This window comes from Chiloscyllium plagiosum, unplaced genomic scaffold (assembly GCF_037043375.1).
Source record: "Chiloscyllium plagiosum isolate Xiang-an unplaced genomic scaffold, Cpla_swu_hap1 HiC_scaffold_55, whole genome shotgun sequence".
In the NCBI taxonomy this organism is placed as follows: domain Eukaryota; kingdom Metazoa; phylum Chordata; class Chondrichthyes; order Orectolobiformes; family Hemiscylliidae; genus Chiloscyllium; species Chiloscyllium plagiosum.
This window is the reverse complement of record NW_028270194.1, coordinates 865,975-888,252: the sequence shown is the minus strand read 5'-3', so window position 1 is coordinate 888,252 and position 22,278 is coordinate 865,975. Positions and strand designations below refer to the sequence as shown.

Here is a 22,278-nt window from a genome sequence, read left to right as displayed (position 1 = left end):
GAATCCAAAGGAACCGATCGGCACGAGCAGTCACAACAAGTGTGAGGTAGCACTCGAGAGCGCTGTCTGACTGATTGGAGACTTGCGACACTTTCAAGTGAGTGCTGACTGACTGCGTGGATGTTGTGTTCCTCCAGAGGGCTCCCTGCTGCTCGTGGTTTGCAACTGCAGACGTCACAGCACACCAACAGGCAGAATTCTCTGAAGAAGAAGAAGGTGTATTTTGGAGAAAGAGAACACTGGGGGCTGTTACCAGACAAAAAAAGAGGGCTTCTCCTTCATCCTCGTGAGCTGCAGCCATGCGGTCAGGTTCCGCAAAGTGCTGCTTTCAGATACACGCCAAGCAGGCCGAGATGCAAATAGCAACCGCCACTCGTCTGAAGCAGCACCCGCGAGCCCTGTCTGACCGGTAGGGCCTTTCCTTAGTGCTGACCTGCTCGGATGCGTTGCTGTTCAACTTGTGCAACTGTGGAAGTGGCACACCCCGTGCAGGCCAAATTTCAAGAAGAAGAAACGAAGAGAAGTCCACAGCCAGTTTTCCGACAGGAATGGAAGGCTCCTTCGTCCGGACATTGACATAGTAAGTTGTCATCGAGCAGTTTAGAGCGCTGCTTCGCGGGAAAACTTTGCTTGGAAGGAGTCATAGAGTCATAGAGATGTACATCACGGAAAGAGACCCTTCGGTCGGACCGTTCCGACCAGATATCCCATCCCAATCTAGTCGTACCTGCCGGCACCCGGGCCATATCCCTCCAAACCCTTCCTATTTATATAGCCATCCAGATGCCTTTTAAATGTTGCAATTGTACTAGCCTCCGCCACTTCCTCTGGCAGCTCATTCCATACACGTACCACCCTCTGTGTGAAAAAGGTGCCCCTTAGTTCTCTTTCATATCTTTTCCCTCTCACCCTAAACCTCTGCCCTCTAGTGCTGGTCTCCCGCACCCCAGGGAAAAGACTTTGTCTATTTATCCTATCTATACGCCTCATGATTTTATATCAATGATATAAATATCTCAGCAAGGGGCCCAGCAATCACTTCCCTAGCTTCCCACAGACCTGCTCAGGTCCTGGGCATTTATCCACTTGTATGCGTTTCAAGGCATCCAGCATTCCTCCTCTGCAATGTGGACAATTTACAAGATGTCACCATCCATTTCCCTATATTCTATACTTCTCCCTACATTCTATCCTTTTCCACAGTAAACACTGATGCAAACTACTCGTTCAGTATCGCCCACCCCCCACCTCTCCTGCGGCTCGACACAAAGGCCGCTGTGCTGATCATTGAGGGGCCCTATTCTCTCCCTAGTCACCCTTTTGTCCTTATAATGTATTTGTAAAAACCCTTTGGATTTTCCTTAACTCTATCTGCCAAAGCTATCTCAGGTCCCCTTTTTGCCCTCCTGATTTCCCGACTGTCTTTATACTCTGGTAAGGATTCACTCGATCTATCCTGTCTATACCTGACATGTGCTTCCTTCTTTTTCTTAACCAAACCCTCATTTTCTTAGGCTCTTTGGTAAACGGAAGCACCTCCCTTCTTGCTGAGCAAAGGATCTTAGTGCGCTGTGGCGTGGCTCTCCAGTAGCGGAGCCATCGAGACAAAGAGGCCGAATGTTGGCTGCCAAGAGCAAGACATACCGGGCTTTGCCGACCTCCTGACGCCACGGCTCTGCGGCACCGCGAGTGGGCCGTGTCTCTGCACGGGCCGGAGCCCAGCATGTAACGGGCGACGTGCGTGATTGTGGATTGAAAGCCGATATCCTGGCCTCACTTGAGCTGCAGCTTTCTGACAAGGCGTGTTCTGTGGCTCGCAGCACCTTGAAAACCGGCCTATTTGAGCACCCGGTATGCCACTCGGCTGTCGGCTGGCCTTCTTAGCGCAGTAGGCAGCGCGTCAGTCTCATAATCTGAAGGTCCTGAGTTCAATCCTCAGATGAAGGCAAGACTGTGGCCTTTGCCACCGTGCGTGTTTTCTTTCTCTCCGCGGGCAAGAATATTTGCTTTGGACGGCTTCACGCCTGATTTGAGCTGACCACACCAGAGCAAACGCGCTGCTGCAAGGTTTAACATCTGGGCGACACGTGCTCAACTTTTTGTTCTGCGCAGCATTTTGTAAACTCACCATCGTGCTATCTGTGCAGCAGCAAAGACTGGATCCACATGCAGGGTTCACGCGAGGTCACACTGCTTGCGTCCCAAACGTGTCCCCAGGAAAAGCATAGTGGAGAATGTGGGCATCGATCCCACTACCTCTCGCATGCTAAGCGAGCGCTCTACCATTTGAGCTAATCCCCCCATCGACCAGCCGGCCCTGCTTTCACTACTTCCGCAGTGGATCCTGAGCACTCACGCTCCGGGATGTGCAGGAAATCCTCTCATCCGTCAGACGGCTGAGACCAAACATTGCTGATGCCAGTCTCGATGAAACAACCAACCTGTCGGAGGAGCAGCAGCGGCAGCTGGTGGACTCAGGCGAGGCGGAAGGCCACATGGACGAGGAAAGACGTGCTGAGGAGATGGCAATTGCTGATTGGAGGTCGAAATGACTTCAACCTTGGCGCAGCCACCACGAGCGTGAGGTGACGTCGCAGGGCCCCGCCTGACTGATAGAAGACTTCATTTGGTTGCAGTGAGCACAAAGTGCTTTTGTGCGTTTGTGTTGAAAAAAGCAGAGGAAGTCTGGAGAGGAATGCAGTGGTGTTTGTCGAGGTTCGTCCCGAGCAGCGCCGTGACGCGGGACTCCGTGCTCTACGGCCTGTTCCCCGGGACGCACACCAAGACGAACATCAACTGTGCCTGGAGGATCAGCAACTCGGTGAAGGACGCTCTCTGGGTGATCCGAAACCTGCTGATCTTCCAGCTGAAGGAGTTGACCCCGACTGAGTGCTGCAGACTGGCACATTCCAAGGTCCAGGACTACGTGTTGAGGGATGCGCTGAAGCTTGGGGCAGCTGCCGCCAAGGCGCGGTGGGGAAAGACCACTGTGTAAAGTCTGCCTGCCTAACGAAGAACAGGGGGCCCATGCAGTCATTTGGGCTCTGCTGACGCCTCAGCTATTTGTATGGGCATATGATTGAAAAATGTACAGACCTGTATAAAAATGATAAATTCTGATCTCTGTATGTACATGTTTACATAAGTATGGCATGACCAACTGTACAGACCATCAAATTATTTTATGAATAAAGTATATTTTTGAAATTAAAAAAAAGTTGAAAAAAGGCACCCTGCTGGCCGTCAGCTGCAGCCGCGGCAGGGAGACAGCTGACTGGTTGCAGAGGGGCAAGGGTGTGTGCCGATGCGTCCTGAAAGCGTTGTCGCGTTTTCAGCTCATCTGTGTTACTGTGGCCCGCGTGCTGGTGAATGCGCACTCTTTCCAAAAAGCAGCTGAGGCCCCTTCGAGCCGGCGATCTAAGGAATGACAGATTTGCGACAGACTACAGTCCTCCGCTCTACCAGCTGAGCTATCGAAGGAGAACCCAGCAGTGGCTGTCCCTTGCTGATGCTTTGCCGCGCTCCTCCACTAATGTCACGCTGTTGTCTCCCTGAAAATCTGTCACTCTGGGAGATCCTGAGCCACTGGCTGATCTCCACAGCTTCGGCCTGTGCCGGCATGAAGAAATCGTCTTGAGTGCTGATCCGAAACTGCCAGATTCTGCCGGTACAGTACCTGACTCGCAGCTTCATGTACACGTCAGGTTAGGGTTTGGGCCGCAACTTACCGACTGGTTCAAGTTGCCTCCCAACACGTCCAGGACGTGCCCGCTGACCTCAGGCAGCTCACCCACCGCCGGTGTGATCCTTTCAAGGAGCTGACTTTCACCCGAAGAGAAAAAAACGTCAACGCCGCTGGCGTTTGCCTTCGCCGCGCAGCTCGACTTTCTTCCTACGCTGCACCCTGAAATGGCGGGACCGGCCTGTTGCTCACGCGTGAAGCTTTTGATCTTTCGGGACCACTCTCAGGGAGGCGGCGTACGCAAACGGTATTCCGGCTGCTGCAGACCAGCCGAGTGAGAGGTTGCACTTGCGGTTTTAAAAATAAGTGGAGAATGCGGGCATCGATCCCGCCACCTCTCGCATGCGAAGCAAGCGCTCTACCATTTGAGCAAATCCCCCCATCGACCAGCAGGCCCTGCTTTCACTACTTCCGCAGTGGATCCTGAGCACTCACGCTCCGGGATGTGCAGGAAATCCTCTCATCCGTCGGACGGCTGAGACCAAACATTGCTGATGCCAGTCTCGATGAAACAACCAACCTGTCGGAGGAGCAGCAGCGGCAGCTGGTGGACTCAGGCGAGGCGGAAGGCCACATGGACGAGGAAAGACGTGCTGAGGAGATGGCAATTGCTGATTGGAGGTCGAAATGACTTCAACCTTGGCGCAGCCACCACGAGCGTGAGGTGACGTCGCAGGGCCCCGCCTGACTGATAGAAGACTTCATTTGGTTGCAGTGAGCACAAAGTGCTTTTGTGCGTTTGTGTTGAAAAAAGCAGAGGAAGTCTGGAGAGGAATGCAGTGGTGTTTGTCGAGGTTCGTCCCGAGCAGCGCCGTGACGCGGGACTCCGTGCTCTACGGCCTGTTCCCCGGGACGCACACCAAGACGAACATCAACTGTGCCTGGAGGATCAGCAACTCGGTGAAGGACGCTCTCTGGGTGATCCGAAACCTGCTGATCTTCCAGCTGAAGGAGTTGACCCCGACTGAGTGCTGCAGACTGGCACATTCCAAGGTCCAGGACTACGTGTTGAGGGATGCGCTGAAGCTTGGGGCAGCTGCCGCCAAGGCGCGGTGGGGAAAGACCACTGTGTAAAGTCTGCCTGCCTAACGAAGAACAGGGGGCCCATGCAGTCATTTGGGCTCTGCTGACGCCTCAGCTATTTGTATGGGCATATGATTGAAAAATGTACAGACCTGTATAAAAATGATAAATTCTGATCTCTGTATGTACATGTTTACATAAGTATGGCATGACCAACTGTACAGACCATCAAATTATTTTATGAATAAAGTATATTTTTGAAATTAAAAAAAAGTTGAAAAAAGGCACCCTGCTGGCCGTCAGCTGCAGCCGCGGCAGGGAGACAGCTGACTGGTTGCAGAGGGGCAAGGGTGTGTGCCGATGCGTCCTGAAAGCGTTGTCGCGTTTTCAGCTCATCTGTGTTACTGTGGCCCGCGTGCTGGTGAATGCGCACTCTTTCCAAAAAGCAGCTGAGGCCCCTTCGAGCCGGCGATCTAAGGAATGACAGATTTGCGACAGACTACAGTCCTCCGCTCTACCAGCTGAGCTATCGAAGGAGAACCCAGCAGTGCCTCTCCCTTGCTGATGCTTTGCCGCGCTCCTCCACTAATGTCACGCTGTTGTCTCCCTGAAAATCTGTCACTCTGGGAGATCCTGAGCCACTGGCTGATCTCCACAGCTTCGGCCAGTGCTGGCATGAAGAAATCGTCTTGAGTGCTCATCCGAAACTGCCAGATTCTGCCGGTACAGTACCTGACTCGCAGCTTCATGTACACGTCAGGTTAGGGTTTGGGCCGCAACTTACCGACTGGTTCAAGTTGCCTCCCAACACGTCCAGGACGTGCCCGCTGACCTCAGGCAGCTCACCCACCGCCGGTGTGATCCTTTCAAGGAGCTGACTTTCACCCGAAGAGAAAAAAACGTCAACGCCGCTGGCGTTTGCCTTCGCCGCGCAGCTCGACTTTCTTCCTACGCTGCACCCTGAAATGGCGGGACCGGCCTGTTGCTCACGCGTGAAGCTTTTGATCTTTCGGGACCACTCTCAGGGAGGCGGCGTACGCAAACGGTATTCCGGCTGCTGCAGACCAGCCGAGTGAGAGGTTGCACATGCCGTTTTAAAAATAAGTGGAGAATGCAGGCATCGATCCCGCTACCTCTCGCATGCAAAGCAAGCGCTCTACCATTTGAGCTAATCCCCCCATTGACCAGCAGGCCCTGCTTTCACTACTTCCGCAGTGGATCCTGAGCACTCACGCTCCGGGATGTGCAGGAAATCCTCTCATCCGTCGGACGGCTGAGACCAAACATTGCTGATGCCAGTCTCGATGAAACAACCAACCTGTCGGAGGAGCAGCAGCGGCAGCTGGTGGACTCAGGCGAGGCGGAAGGCCACATGGACGAGGAAAGACGTGCTGAGGAGATGGCAATTGCTGATTGGCGGTCGAAATGACTTCAACCTTGGCGCAGCCACCACGAGCGTGAGGTGACGTCGCAGGGCCCCAGCTGACTGATAGAAGACTTCATTTGGTTGCAGTGAGCACAAAGTGCTTTTGTGCGTTTGTGTTGAAAAAAGCAGAGGAAGTCTGGAGAGGAATGCAGTGGTGTTTGTCGAGGTTCGTCCCGAGCAGCGCCGTGACGCGGGACTCCGTGCTCTACGGCCTGTTCCCCGGGACGCACACCAAGACGAACATCAACTGTGCCTGGAGGATCAGCAACTCGGTGAAGGACGCTCTCTGGGTGATCCGAAACCTGCTGATCTTCCAGCTGAAGGAGTTGACCCCGACTGAGTGCTGCAGACTGGCACATTCCAAGGTCCAGGACTACGTGTTGAGGGATGCGCTGAAGCTTGGGGCAGCTGCCGCCAAGGCGCGGTGGGGAAAGACCACTGTGTAAAGTCTGCCTGCCTAACGAAGAACAGGGGGCCCATGCAGTCATTTGGGCTCTGCTGACGCCTCAGCTATTTGTATGGGCATATGATTGAAAAATGTACAGACCTGTATAAAAATGATAAATTCTGATCTCTGTATGTACATGTTTACATAAGTATGGCATGACCAACTGTACAGACCATCAAATTATTTTATGAATAAAGTATATTTTTGAAATTAAAAAAAAGTTGAAAAAAGGCACCCTGCTGGCCGTCAGCTGCAGCCGCGGCAGGGAGACAGCTGACTGGTTGCAGAGGGGCAAGGGTGTGTGCCGATGCGTCCTGAAAGCGTTGTCGCGTTTTCAGCTCATCTGTGTTACTGTGGCCCGCGTGCTGGTGAATGCGCACTCTTTCCAAAAAGCAGCTGAGGCCCCTTCGAGCCGGCGATCTAAGGAATGACAGATTTGCGACAGACTACAGTCCTCCGCTCTACCAGCTGAGCTATCGAAGGAGAACCCAGCAGTGGCTGTCCCTTGCTGATGCTTTGCCGCGCTCCTCCACTAATGTCACGCTGTTGTCTCCCTGAAAATCTGTCACTCTGGGAGATCCTGAGCCACTGGCTGATCTCCACAGCTTCGGCCTGTGCCGGCATGAAGAAATCGTCTTGAGTGCTCATCCGAAACTGCCAGATTCTGCCGGTACAGTACCTGACTCGCAGCTTCATGTACACGTCAGGTTAGGGTTTGGGCCGCAACTTACCGACTGGTTCAAGTTGCCTCCCAACACGTCCAGGACGTGCCCGCTGACCTCAGGCAGCTCACCCACCGCCGGTGTGATCCTTTCAAGGAGCTGACTTTCACCCGAAGAGAAAAAAACGTCAACGCCGCTGGCGTTTGCCTTCGCCGCGCAGCTCGACTTTCTTCCTACGCTGCACCCTGAAATGGCGGGACCGGCCTGTTGCTCACGCGTGAAGCTTTTGATCTTTCGGGACCACTCTCAGGGAGGCGGCGTACGCAAACGGTATTCCGGCTGCTGCAGACCAGCCGAGTGAGAGGTTGCACTTGCGGTTTTAAAAATAAGCGGAGAATGCGGGCATCGATCCCGCTACCTCTCGCATGCGAAGCAAGCGCTCTACCATTTGAGCTAATCCCCCCATCGGCCAGCAGGCCCTGCTTTCACTACTTCCGCAGTGGATCCTGAGCACTCACGCTCCGGGATGTGCAGGAAATCCTCTCATCCGTCGGACGGCTGAGACCAAACATTGCTGATGCCAGTCTCGATGAAACAACCAACCTGTCGGAGGAGCAGCAGCGGCAGCTGGTGGACTCAGGCGAGGCGGAAGGCCACATGGACGAGGAAAGACGTGCTGAGGAGATGGCAATTGCTGATTGGAGGTCGAAATGACTTCAACCTTGGCGCAGCCACCACGAGCGTGAGGTGACGTCGCAGGGCCCCGCCTGACTGATAGAAGACTTCATTTGGTTGCAGTGAGCACAAAGTGCTTTTGTGCGTTTGTGTTGAAAAAAGCAGAGGACGTCTGGAGAGGAATGCAGTGGTGTTTGTCGAGGTTCGTCCCGAGCAGCGCCGTGACGCGGGACTCCGTGCTCTACGGCCTGTTCCCCGGGACGCACACCAAGACGAACATCAACTGTGCCTGGAGGATCAGCAACTCGGTGAAGGACGCTCTCTGGGTGATCCGAAACCTGCTGATCTTCCAGCTGAAGGAGTTGACCCCGACTGAGTGCTGCAGACTGGCACATTCCAAGGTCCAGGACTACGTGTTGAGGGATGGGCTGAAGCTTGGGGCAGCTGCCGCCAAGGCGCGGTGGGGAAAGACCACTGTGTAAAGTCTGCCTGCCTAACGAAGAACAGGGGGCCCATGCAGTCATTTGGGCTCTGCTGACGCCTCAGCTATTTGTATGGGCATATGATTGAAAAATGTACAGACCTGAAAAAAATGATAAATTCTGATCTCTGTATGTACATGTTTACATAAGTATGGCATGACCAACTGTACAGACCATCAAATTATTTTATGAATAAAGTATATTTTTGAAATTAAAAAAAAGTTGAAAAAAGGCACCCTGCTGGCCGTCAGCTGCAGCCGCGGCAGGGAGACAGCTGACTGGTTGCAGAGGGGCAAGGGTGTGTGCCGATGCGTCCTGAAAGCGTTGTCGCGTTTTCAGCTCATCTGTGTTACTGTGGCCCGCGTGCTGGTGAATGCGCACTCTTTCCAAAAAGCAGCTGAGGCCCCTTCGAGCCGGCGATCTAAGGAATGACAGATTTGCGACAGACTACAGTCCTCCGCTCTACCAGCTGAGCTATCGAAGGAGAACCCAGCAGTGGCTGTCCCTTGCTGATGCTTTGCCGCGCTCCTCCACTAATGTCACGCTGTTGTCTCCCTGAAAATCTGTCACTCTGGGAGATCCTGAGCCACTGGCTGATCTCCACAGCTTCGGCCAGTGCTGGCATGAAGAAATCGTCTTGAGTGCTCATCCGAAACTGCCAGATTCTGCCGGTACAGTACCTGACTCGCAGCTTCATGTACACGTCAGGTTAGGGTTTGGGCCGCAACTTACCGACTGGTTCAAGTTGCCTCCCAACACGTCCAGGACGTGCCCGCTGACCTCAGGCAGCTCACCCACCGCCGGTGTGATCCTTTCAAGGAGCTGACTTTCACCCGAAGAGAAAAAAACGTCAACGCCGCTGGCGTTTGCCTTCGCCGCGCAGCTCGACTTTCTTCCTACGCTGCACCCTGAAATGGCGGGACCGGCCTGTTGCTCACGCGTGAAGCTTTTGATCTTTCGGGACCACTCTCAGGGAGGCGGCGTACGCAAACGGTATTCCGGCTGCTGCAGACCAGCCGAGTGAGAGGTTGCACATGCCGTTTTAAAAATAAGTGGAGAATGCAGGCATCGATCCCGCTACCTCTCGCATGCAAAGCAAGCGCTCTACCATTTGAGCTAATCCCCCCATTGACCAGCAGGCCCTGCTTTCACTACTTCCGCAGTGGATCCTGAGCACTCACGCTCCGGGATGTGCAGGAAATCCTCTCATCCGTCGGACGGCTGAGACCAAACATTGCTGATGCCAGTCTCGATGAAACAACCAACCTGTCGGAGGAGCAGCAGCGGCAGCTGGTGGACTCAGGCGAGGCGGAAGGCCACATGGACGAGGAAAGACGTGCTGAGGAGATGGCAATTGCTGATTGGCGGTCGAAATGACTTCAACCTTGGCGCAGCCACCACGAGCGTGAGGTGACGTCGCAGGGCCCCAGCTGACTGATAGAAGACTTCATTTGGTTGCAGTGAGCACAAAGTGCTTTTGTGCGTTTGTGTTGAAAAAAGCAGAGGAAGTCTGGAGAGGAATGCAGTGGTGTTTGTCGAGGTTCGTCCCGAGCAGCGCCGTGACGCGGGACTCCGTGCTCTACGGCCTGTTCCCCGGGACGCACACCGAGACGAACATCAACTGTGCCTGGAGGATCAGCAACTCGGTGAAGGACGCTCTCTGGGTGATCCGAAACCTGCTGATCTTCCAGCTGAAGGAGTTGACCCCGACTGAGTGCTGCAGACTGGCACATTCCAAGGTCCAGGACTACGTGTTGAGGGATGCGCTGAAGCTTGGGGCAGCTGCCGCCAAGGCGCGGTGGGGAAAGACCACTGTGTAAAGTCTGCCTGCCTAACGAAGAACAGGGGGCCCATGCAGTCATTTGGGCTCTGCTGACGCCTCAGCTATTTGTATGGGCATATGATTGAAAAATGTACAGACCTGTATAAAAATGATAAATTCTGATCTCTGTATGTACATGTTTACATAAGTATGGCATGACCAACTGTACAGACCATCAAATTATTTTATGAATAAAGTATATTTTTGAAATTAAAAAAAAGTTGAAAAAAGGCACCCTGCTGGCCGTCAGCTGCAGCCGCGGCAGGGAGACAGCTGACTGGTTGCAGAGGGGCAAGGGTGTGTGCCGATGCGTCCTGAAAGCGTTGTCGCGTTTTCAGCTCATCTGTGTTACTGTGGCCCGCGTGCTGGTGAATGCGCACTCTTTCCAAAAAGCAGCTGAGGCCCCTTCGAGCCGGCGATCTAAGGAATGACAGATTTGCGACAGACTACAGTCCTCCGCTCTACCAGCTGAGCTATCGAAGGAGAACCCAGCAGTGGCTGTCCCTTGCTGATGCTTTGCCGCGCTCCTCCACTAATGTCACGCTGTTGTCTCCCTGAAAATCTGTCACTCTGGGAGATCCTGAGCCACTGGCTGATCTCCACAGCTTCGGCCTGTGCCGGCATGAAGAAATCGTCTTGAGTGCTCATCCGAAACTGCCAGATTCTGCCGGTACAGTACCTGACTCGCAGCTTCATGTACACGTCAGGTTAGGGTTTGGGCCGCAACTTACCGACTGGTTCAAGTTGCCTCCCAACACGTCCAGGACGTGCCCGCTGACCTCAGGCAGCTCACCCACCGCCGGTGTGATCCTTTCAAGGAGCTGACTTTCACCCGAAGAGAAAAAAACGTCAACGCCGCTGGCGTTTGCCTTCGCCGCGCAGCTCGACTTTCTTCCTACGCTGCACCCTGAAATGGCGGGACCGGCCTGTTGCTCACGCGTGAAGCTTTTGATCTTTCGGGACCACTCTACAGGGAGGCGGCGTACGCAAACGGTATTCCGGCTGCTGCAGACCAGCCGAGTGAGAGGTTGCACTTGCCGTTTTTAAAAATAAGTGGAGAATGCGGGCATCGATCCCGCTACCTCTCGCATGCGAAGCAAGCGCTCTACCATTTGAGCTAATCCCCCCATCGACCAGCAGGCCCTGCTTTCACTACTTCCGCAGTGGATCCTGAGCACTCACGCTCCGGGATGTGCAGGAAATCCTCTCATCCGTCGGACGGCTGAGACCAAACATTGCTGATGCCAGTCTCGATGAAACAACCAACCTGTCGGAGGAGCAGCAGCGGCAGCTGGTGGACTCAGGCGAGGCGGAAGGCCACATGGACGAGGAAAGACGTGCTGAGGAGATGGCAATTGCTGATTGGCGGTCGAAATGACTTCAACCTTGGCGCAGCCACCACGAGCGTGAGGTGACGTCGCAGGGCCCCAGCTGACTGATAGAAGACTTCATTTGGTTGCAGTGAGCACAAAGTGCTTTTGTGCGTTTGTGTTGAAAAAAGCAGAGGAAGTCTGGAGAGGAATGCAGTGGTGTTTGTCGAGGTTCGTCCCGAGCAGCGCCGTGACGCGGGACTCCGTGCTCTACGGCCTGTTCCCCGGGACGCACACCAAGACGAACATCAACTGTGCCTGGAGGATCAGCAACTCGGTGAAGGACGCTCTCTGGGTGATCCGAAACCTGCTGATCTTCCAGCTGAAGGAGTTGACCCCGACTGAGTGCTGCAGACTGGCACATTCCAAGGTCCAGGACTACGTGTTGAGGGATGCGCTGAAGCTTGGGGCAGCTGCCGCCAAGGCGCGGTGGGGAAAGACCACTGTGTAAAGTCTGCCTGCCTAACGAAGAACAGGGGGCCCATGCAGTCATTTGGGCTCTGCTGACGCCTCAGCTATTTGTATGGGCATATGATTGAAAAATGTACAGACCTGTATAAAAATGATAAATTCTGATCTCTGTATGTACATGTTTACATAAGTATGGCATGACCAACTGTACAGACCATCAAATTATTTTATGAATAAAGTATATTTTTGAAATTAAAAAAAAGTTGAAAAAAGGCACCCTGCTGGCCGTCAGCTGCAGCCGCGGCAGGGAGACAGCTGACTGGTTGCAGAGGGGCAAGGGTGTGTGCCGATGCGTCCTGAAAGCGTTGTCGCGTTTTCAGCTCATCTGTGTTACTGTGGCCCGCGTGCTGGTGAATGCGCACTCTTTCCAAAAAGCAGCTGAGGCCCCTTCGAGCCGGCGATCTAAGGAATGACAGATTTGCGACAGACCACAGTCCTCCGCTCTACCAGCTGAGCTATCGAAGGAGAACCCAGCAGTGGCTGTCCCTTGCTGATGCTTTGCCGCGCTCCTCCACTAATGTCACGCTGTTGTCTCCCTGAAAATCTGTCACTCTGGGAGATCCTGAGCCACTGGCTGATCTCCACAGCTTCGGCCAGTGCTGGCATGAAGAAATCGTCTTGAGTGCTCATCCGAAACTGCCAGATTCTGCCGGTACAGTACCTGACTCGCAGCTTCATGTACATGTCAGGTTAGGGTTTGGGCCGCAACTTACCGACTGGTTCAAGTTGCCTCCCAACACGTCCAGGACGTGCCCGCTGACCTCAGGCAGCTCACCCACCGCCGGTGTGATCCTTTCAAGGAGCTGACTTTCACCCGAAGAGAAAAAAACGTCAACGCCGCTGGCGTTTGCCTTCGCCGCGCAGCTCGACTTTCTTCCTACGCTGCACCCTGAAATGGCGGGACCGGCCTGTTGCTCACGCGTGAAGCTTTTGATCTTTCGGGACCACTCTCAGGGAGGCGGCGTACGCAAACGGTATTCCGGCTGCTGCAGACCAGCCGAGTGAGAGGTTGCACTTGCCGTTTTTAAAAATAAGTGGAGAATGCGGGCATCGATCCCGCTACCTCTCGCATGCGAAGCAAGCGCTCTACCATTTGAGCTAATCCCCCCATCGACCAGCAGGCCCTGCTTTCACTACTTCCGCAGTGGATCCTGAGCACTCACGCTCCGGGATGTGCAGGAAATCCTCTCATCCGTCGGACGGCTGAGACCAAACATTGCTGATGCCAGTCTCGATGAAACAACCAACCTGTCGGAGGAGCAGCAGCGGCAGCTGGTGGACTCAGGCGAGGCGGTAGGCCACATGGACGAGGAAAGACGTGCTGAGGAGATGGCAATTGCTGATTGGAGGTCGAAATGACTTCAACCTTGGCGCAGCCACCACGAGTGTGAGGTGACGTCGCAGGGCCCCACCTGACTGATAGAAGACTTCATTTGGTTGCAGTGAGCACAAAGTGCTTTTGTGCGTTTGTGTTGAAAAAAGCAGAGGAAGTCTGGAGAGGAATGCAGTGGTGTTTGTCGAGGTTCGTCCCGAGCAGCGCCGTGACGCGGGACTCCGTGCTCTACGGCCTGTTCCCCGGGACGCACACCAAGACGAACATCAACTGTGCCTGGAGGATCAGCAACTCGGTGAAGGACGCTCTCTGGGTGATCCGAAACCTGCTGATCTTCCAGCTGAAGGAGTTGACCCCGACTGAGTGCTGCAGACTGGCACATTCCAAGGTCCAGGACTACGTGTTGAGGGATGCGCTGAAGCTTGGGGCAGCTGCCGCCAAGGCGCGGTGGGGAAAGACCACTGTGTAAAGTCTGCCTGCCTAACGAAGAACAGGGGGCCCATGCAGTCATTTGGGCTCTGCTGACGCCTCAGCTATTTGTATGGGCATATGATTGAAAAATGTACAGACCTGTATAAAAATGATAAATTCTGATCTCTGTATGTACATGTTTACATAAGTATGGCATGACCAACTGTACAGACCATCAAATTATTTTATGAATAAAGTATATTTTTGAAATTAAAAAAAAGTTGAAAAAAGGCACCCTGCTGGCCGTCAGCTGCAGCCGCGGCAGGGAGACAGCTGACTGGTTGCAGAGGGGCAAGGGTGTGTGCCGATGCGTCCTGAAAGCGTTGTCGCGTTTTCAGCTCATCTGTGTTACTGTGGCCCGCGTGCTGGTGAATGCGCACTCTTTCCAAAAAGCAGCTGAGGCCCCTTCGAGCCGGCGATCTAAGGAATGACAGATTTGCGACAGACTACAGTCCTCCGCTCTACCAGCTGAGCTATCGAAGGAGAACCCAGCAGTGGCTGTCCCTTGCTGATGCTTTGCCGCGCTCCTCCACTAATGTCACGCTGTTGTCTCCCTGAAAATCTGTCACTCTGGGAGATCCTGAGCCACTGGCTGATCTCCACAGCTTCGGCCTGTGCTGGCATGAAGAAATCGTCTTGAGTGCTCATCCGAAACTGCCAGATTCTGCCGGTACAGTACCTGACTCGCAGCTTCATGTACACGTCAGGTTAGTGTTTGGGCCGCAACTTACCGACTGGTTCAAGTTGCCTCCCAACACGTCCAGGACGTGCCCGCTGACCTCAGGCAGCTCACCCACCGCCGGTGTGATCCTTTCAAGGAGCTGACTTTCACCCGAAGAGAAAAAAACGTCAACGCCGCTGGCGTTTGCCTTCGCCGCGCAGCTCGACTTTCTTCCTACGCTGCACCCTGAAATGGCGGGACCGGCCTGTTGCTCACGCGTGAAGCTTTTGATCTTTCGGGACCACTCTCAGGGAGGCGGCGTACGCAAACGGTATTCCGGCTGCTGCAGACCAGCCGAGTGAGAGGTTGCACATGCCGTTTTAAAAATAAGTGGAGAATGCGGGCATCGATCCCGCTACCTCTCGCATGCAAAGCAAGCGCTCTACCATTTGAGCTAATCCCCCCATCGACCAGCAGGCCCTGCTTTCACTACTTCCGCAGTGGATCCTGAGCACTCACGCTCCGGGATGTGCAGGAAATCCTCTCATCCGTCGGACGGCTGAGACCAAACATTGCTGATGCCAGTCTCGATGAAACAACCAACCTGTCGGAGGAGCAGCAGCGGCAGCTGGTGGACTCAGGCGAGGCGGAAGGCCACATGGACGAGGAAAGACGTGCTGAGGAGATGGCAATTGCTGATTGGCGGTCGAAATGACTTCAACCTTGGCGCAGCCACCACGAGCGTGAGGTGACGTCGCAGGGCCCCACCTGACTGATAGAAGACTTCATTTGGTTGCAGTGAGCACAAAGTGCTTTTGTGCGTTTGTGTTGAAAAAAGCAGAGGAAGTCTGGAGAGGAATGCAGTGGTGTTTGTCGAGGTTCGTCCCGAGCAGCGCCGTGACGCGGGACTCCGTGCTCTACGGCCTGTTCCCCGGGACGCACACCAAGACGAACATCAACTGTGCCTGGAGGATCAGCAACTCGGTGAAGGACGCTCTCTGGGTGATCCGAAACCTGCTGATCTTCCAGCTGAAGGAGTTGACCCCGACTGAGTGCTGCAGACTGGCACATTCCAAGGTCCAGGACTACGTGTTGAGGGATGCGCTGAAGCTTGGGGCAGCTGCCGCCAAGGCGCGGTGGGGAAAGACCACTGTGTAAAGTCTGCCTGCCTAACGAAGAACAGGGGGCCCATGCAGTCATTTGGGCTCTGCTGACGCCTCAGCTATTTGTATGGGCATATGATTGAAAAATGTACAGACCTGTATAAAAATGATAAATTCTGATCTCTGTATGTACATGTTTACATAAGTATGGCATGACCAACTGTACAGACCATCAAATTATTTTATGAATAAAGTATATTTTTGAAATTAAAAAAAAGTTGAAAAAAGGCACCCTGCTGGCCGTCAGCTGCAGCCGCGGCAGGGAGACAGCTGACTGGTTGCAGAGGGGCAAGGGTGTGTGCCGATGCGTCCTGAAAGCGTTGTCGCGTTTTCAGCTCATCTGTGTTACTGTGGCCCGCGTGCTGGTGAATGCGCACTCTTTCCAAAAAGCAGCTGAGGCCCCTTCGAGCCGGCGATCTAAGGAATGACAGATTTGCGACAGACTACAGTCCTCCGCTCTACCAGCTGAGCTATCGAAGGAGAACCCAGCAGTGGCTGTCCCTTGCTGATGCTTTGCCACGCTCCTCCACTAATGTCACGCTGTTGTCTCCCTGAAAATCTGTCACTCTGGGAGATCCTGAGCCACTGGCTGATCTCCACAGCTTCGGCCTGTGCTGGCATGAAGAAATCGTCTTGAGTGCTCATCCGAAACTGCCAGATTCTGCCGGTACAGTACCTGACTCGCAGCTTCATGTACACGTCAGGTTAGTGTTTGGGCCGCAACTTACCGACTGGTTCAAGTTGCCTCCCAACACGTCCAGGACGTGCCCGCTGACCTCAGGCAGCTCACCCACCGCCGGTGTGATCCTTTCAAGGAGCTGACTTTCACCCGAAGAGAAAAAAACGTCAACGCCGCTGGCGTTTGCCTTCGCCGCGCAGCTCGACTTTCTTCCTACGCTGCACCCTGAAATGGCGGGACCGGCCTGTTGCTCACGCGTGAAGCTTTTGATCTTTCGGGACCACTCTCAGGGAGGCGGCGTACGCAAACGGTATTCCGGCTGCTGCAGACCAGCCGAGTGAGAGGTTGCACATGCCGTTTTAAAAATAAGTGGAGAATGCGGGCATCGATCCCGCTACCTCTCGCATGCAAAGCAAGCGCTCTACCATTTGAGCTAATCCCCCCATCGACCAGCAGGCCCTGCTTTCACTACTTCCGCAGTGGATCCTGAGCACTCACGCTCCGGGATGTGCAGGAAATCCTCTCATCCGTCGGACGGCTGAGACCAAACATTGCTGATGCCAGTCTCGATGAAACAACCAACCTGTCGGAGGAGCAGCAGCGGCAGCTGGTGGACTCAGGCGAGGCGGAAGGCCACATGGACGAGGAAAGACGTGCTGAGGAGATGGCAATTGCTGATTGGCGGTCGAAATGACTTCAACCTTGGCGCAGCCACCACGAGCGTGAGGTGACGTCGCAGGGCCCCACCTGACTGATAGAAGACTTCATTTGGTTGCAGTGAGCACAAAGTGCTTTTGTGCGTTTGTGTTGAAAAAAGCAGAGGAAGTCTGGAGAGGAATGCAGTGGTGTTTGTCGAGGTTCGTCCCGAGCAGCGCCGTGACGCGGGACTCCGTGCTCTACGGCCTGTTCCCCGGGACGCACACCAAGACGAACATCAACTGTGCCTGGAGGATCAGCAACTCGGTGAAGGACGCTCTCTGGGTGATCGAAACCTGCTGATCTTCCAGCTGAAGGAGTTGACCCCGACTGAGTGCTGCAGACTGGCACATTCCAAGGTCCAGGACTACGTGTTGAGGGATGCGCTGAAGCTTGGGGCAGCTGCCGCCAAGGCGCGGTGGGGAAAGACCACTGTGTAAAGTCTGCCTGCCTAACGAAGAACAGGGGGCCCATGCAGTCATTTGGGCTCTGCTGACGCCTCAGCTATTTGTATGGGCATATGATTGAAAAATGTACAGACCTGTATAAAAATGATAAATTCTGATCTCTGTATGTACATGTTTACATAAGTATGGCATGACCAACTGTACAGACCATCAAATTATTTTATGAATAAAGTATATTTTTGAAATTAAAAAAAAGTTGAAAAAAGGCACCCTGCTGGCCGTCAGCTGCAGCCGCGGCAGGGAGACAGCTGACTGGTTGCAGAGGGGCAAGGGTGTGTGCCGATGCGTCCTGAAAGCGTTGTCGCGTTTTCAGCTCATCTGTGTTACTGTGGCCCGCGTGCTGGTGAATGCGCACTCTTTCCAAAAAGCAGCTGAGGCCCCTTCGAGCCGGCGATCTAAGGAATGACAGATTTGCGACAGACTACAGTCCTCCGCTCTACCAGCTGAGCTATCGAAGGAGAACCCAGCAGTGGCTGTCCCTTGCTGATGCTTTGCCGCGCTCCTCCACTAATGTCACGCTGTTGTCTCCCTGAAAATCTGTCACTCTGGGAGATCCTGAGCCACTGGCTGATCTCCACAGCTTCGGCCAGTGCTGGCATGAAGAAATCGTCTTGAGTGCTCATCCGAAACTGCCAGATTCTGCCGGTACAGTACCTGACTCGCAGCTTCATGTACACGTCAGGTTAGGGTTTGGGCCGCAACTTACCGACTGGTTCAAGTTGCCTCCCAACACGTCCAGGACGTGCCCGCTGACCTCAGGCAGCTCACCCACCGCCGGTGTGATCCTTTCAAGGAGCTGACTTTCACCCGAAGAGAAAAAAACGTCAACGCCGCTGGCGTTTGCCTTCGCCGCGCAGCTCGACTTTCTTCCTACGCTGCACCCTGAAATGGCGGGACCGGCCTGTTGCTCACGCGTGAAGCTTTTGATCTTTCGGGACCACTCTCAGGGAGGCGGCGTACGCAAACGGTATTCCGGCTGCTGCAGACCAGCCGAGTGAGAGGTTGCACATGCCGTTTTAAAAATAAGTGGAGAATGCGGGCATCGATCCCGCTACCTCTCGCATGCAAAGCAAGCGCTCTACCATTTGAGCTAATCCCCCCATTGACCAGCAGGCCCTGCTTTCACTACTTCCGCAGTGGATCCTGAGCACTCACGCTCCGGGATGTGCAGGAAATCCTCTCATCCGTCGGACGGCTGAGACCAAACATTGCTGATGCCAGTCTCGATGAAACAACCAACCTGTCGGAGGAGCAGCAGCGGCAGCTGGTGGACTCAGGCGAGGCGGAAGGCCACATGGACGAGGAAAGACGTGCTGAGGAGATGGCAATTGCTGATTGGCGGTCGAAATGACTTCAACCTTGGCGCAGCCACCACGAGCGTGAGGTGACGTCGCAGGGCCCCAGCTGACTGATAGAAGACTTCATTTGGTTGCAGTGAGCACAAAGTGCTTTTGTGCGTTTGTGTTGAAAAAAGCAGAGGAAGTCTGGAGAGGAATGCAGTGGTGTTTGTCGAGGTTCGTCCCGAGCAGCGCCGTGACGCGGGACTCCGTGCTCTACGGCCTGTTCCCCGGGACCCACACCAAGACGAACATCAACTGTGCCTGGAGGATCAGCAACTCGGTGAAGGACGCTCTCTGGGTGATCCGAAACCTGCTGATCTTCCAGCTGAAGGAGTTGACCCCGACTGAGTGCTGCAGACTGGCACATTCCAAGGTCCAGGACTACGTGTTGAGGGATGCGCTGAAGCTTGGGGCAGCTGCCGCCAAGGCGCGGTGGGGAAAGACCACTGTGTAAAGTCTGCCTGCCTAACGAAGAACAGGGGGCCCATGCAGTCATTTGGGCTCTGCTGACGCCTCAGCTATTTGTATGGGCATATGATTGAAAAATGTACAGACCTGTATAAAAATGATAAATTCTGATCTCTGTATGTACATGTTTACATAAGTATGGCATGACCAACTGTACAGACCATCAAATTATTTTATGAATAAAGTATATTTTTGAAATTAAAAAAAAGTTGAAAAAAGGCACCCTGCTGGCCGTCAGCTGCAGCCGCGGCAGGGAGACAGCTGACTCGTTGCAGAGGGGCAAGGGTGTGTGCCGATGCGTCCTGAAAGCGTTGTCGCGTTTTCAGCTCATCTGTGTTACTGTGGCCCGCGTGCTGGTGAATGCGCACTCTTTCCAAAAAGCAGCTGAGGCCCCTTCGAGCCGGCGATCTAAGGAATGACAGATTTGCGACAGACTACAGTCCTCCGCTCTACCAGCTGAGCTATCGAAGGAGAACCCAGCAGTGGCTGTCCCTTGCTGATGCTTTGCCGCGCTCCTCCACTAATGTCACGCTGTTGTCTCCCTGAAAATCTGTCACTCTGGGAGATCCTGAGCCACTGGCTGATCTCCACAGCTTCGGCCAGTGCTGGCATGAAGAAATCGTCTTGAGTGCTCATCCGAAACTGCCAGATTCTGCCGGTACAGTACCTGACTCGCAGCTTCATGTACACGTCAGGTTAGGGTTTGGGCCGCAACTTACCGACTGGTTCAAGTTGCCTCCCAACACGTCCAGGACGTGCCCGCTGACCTCAGGCAGCTCACCCACCGCCGGTGTGATCCTTTCAAGGAGCTGACTTTCACCCGAAGAGAAAAAAACGTCAACGCCGCTGGCGTTTGCCTTCGCCGCGCAGCTCGACTTTCTTCCTACGCTGCACCCTGAAATGGCGGGACCGGCCTGTTGCTCACGCGTGAAGCTTTTGATCTTTCGGGACCACTCTCAGGGAGGCGGCGTACGCAAACGGTATTCCGGCTGCTGCAGACCAGCCGAGTGAGAGGTTGCACTTGCCGTTTTTAAAAAAAGTGGAGAATGCGGGCATCGATCCCGCTACCTCTCGCATGCGAAGCAAGCGCTCTACCATTTGAGCTAATCCCCCCATCGACCAGCCGGCCCTGCTTTCACTACTTCCGCAGTGGATCCTGAGCACTCAAGCTCCGGGATGTGCAGGAAATCCTCTCATCCGTCGGACGGCTGAGACCAAACATTGCTGATGCCAGTCTCGATGAAACAACCAACCTGTCGGAGGAGCAGCAGCGGCAGCTGGTGGACTCAGGCGAGGCGGAAGGCCACATGGACGAGGAAAGACGTGCTGAGGAGATGGCAATTGCTGATTGGCGGTCGAAATGACTTCAACCTTGGCGCAGCCACCACGAGCGTGAGGTGACGTCGCAGGGCCCCAGCTGACTGATAGAAGACTTCATTTGGTTGCAGTGAGCACAAAGTGCTTTTGTGCGTTTGTGTTGAAAAAAGCAGAGGAAGTCTGGAGAGGAATGCAGTGGTGTTTGTCGAGGTTCGTCCCGAGCAGCGCCGTGACGCGGGACTCCGTGCTCTACGGCCTGTTCCCCGGGACGCACACCAAGACGAACATCAACTGTGCCTGGAGGATCAGCAACTCGGTGAAGGACGCTCTCTGGGTGATCCGAAACCTGCTGATCTTCCAGCTGAAGGAGTTGACCCCGACTGAGTGCTGCAGACTGGCACATTCCAAGGTCCAGGACTACGTGTTGAGGGATGCGCTGAAGCTTGGGGCAGCTGTCGCCAAGGCGCGGTGGGGAAAGACCACTGTGTAAAGTCTGCCTGCCTAACGAAGAACAGGGGGCCCATGCAGTCATTTGGGCTCTGCTGACGCCTCAGCTATTTGTATGGGCATATGATTGAAAAATGTACAGACCTGTATAAAAATGATAAATTCTGATCTCTGTATGTACATGTTTACATAAGTATGGCATGACCAACTGTACAGACCATCAAATTATTTTATGAATAAAGTATATTTTTGAAATTAAAAAAAAGTTGAAAAAGGCACCCTGCTGGCCGTCAGCTGCAGCCGCGGCAGGGAGACAGCTGACTGGTTGCAGAGGGGCAAGGGTGTGTGCCGATGCGTCCTGAAAGCGTTGTCGCGTTTTCAGCTCATCTGTGTTACTGTGGCCCGCGTGCTGGTGAATGCGCACTCTTTCCAAAAAGCAGCTGAGGCCCCTTCGAGCCGGTGATCTAAGGAATGACAGATTTGCGACAGACTACAGTCCTCCGCTCTACCAGCTGAGCTATCGAAGGAGAACCCAGCAGTGGCTGTCCCTTGCTGATGCTTTGCCGCGCTCCTCCACTAATGTCACGCTGTTGTCTCCCTGAAAATCTGTCACTCTGGGAGATCCTGAGCCACTGGCTGATCTCCACAGCTTCGGCCTGTGCTGGCATGAAGAAATCGTCTTGAGTGCTCATCCGAAACTGCCAGATTCTGCCGGTACAGTACCTGACTCGCAGCTTCATGTACACGTCAGGTTAGTGTTTGGGCCGCAACTTACCGACTGGTTCAAGTTGCCTCCCAACACGTCCAGGACGTGCCCGCTGACCTCAGGCAGCTCACCCACCGCCGGTGTGATCCTTTCAAGGAGCTGACTTTCACCCGAAGAGAAAAAAACGTCAACGCCGCTGGCGTTTGCCTTCGCCGCGCAGCTCGACTTTCTTCCTACGCTGCACCCTGAAATGGCGGGACCGGCCTGTTGCTCACGCGTGAAGCTTTTGATCTTTCGGGACCACTCTCAGGGAGGCGGCGTACGCAAACGGTATTCCGGCTGCTGCAGACCAGCCGAGTGAGAGGTTGCACATGCCGTTTTAAAAATAAGTGGAGAATGCGGGCATCGA

General features: G+C 54.2%; 2 non-coding genes across 2 annotated transcripts; one reads left to right on the top strand and one right to left on the bottom strand.

Annotated features, from left to right (window-relative positions):
- The first annotated feature begins 1,874 nt into the window (after positions 1–1,874).
- trnam-cau (transfer RNA methionine (anticodon CAU)) lies at positions 1,875–1,948 on the top strand. Its single transcript has one exon. It is a non-coding gene; the product is annotated as a tRNA-Met (tRNA).
- Positions 1,949–2,228: 280 nt separating this feature from the next.
- On the bottom strand, positions 2,229–2,301 carry trnaa-agc (transfer RNA alanine (anticodon AGC)). The gene has a single exon. It is a non-coding gene; the product is annotated as a tRNA-Ala (tRNA).
- Positions 2,302–22,278: the final 19,977 nt, after the last annotated feature.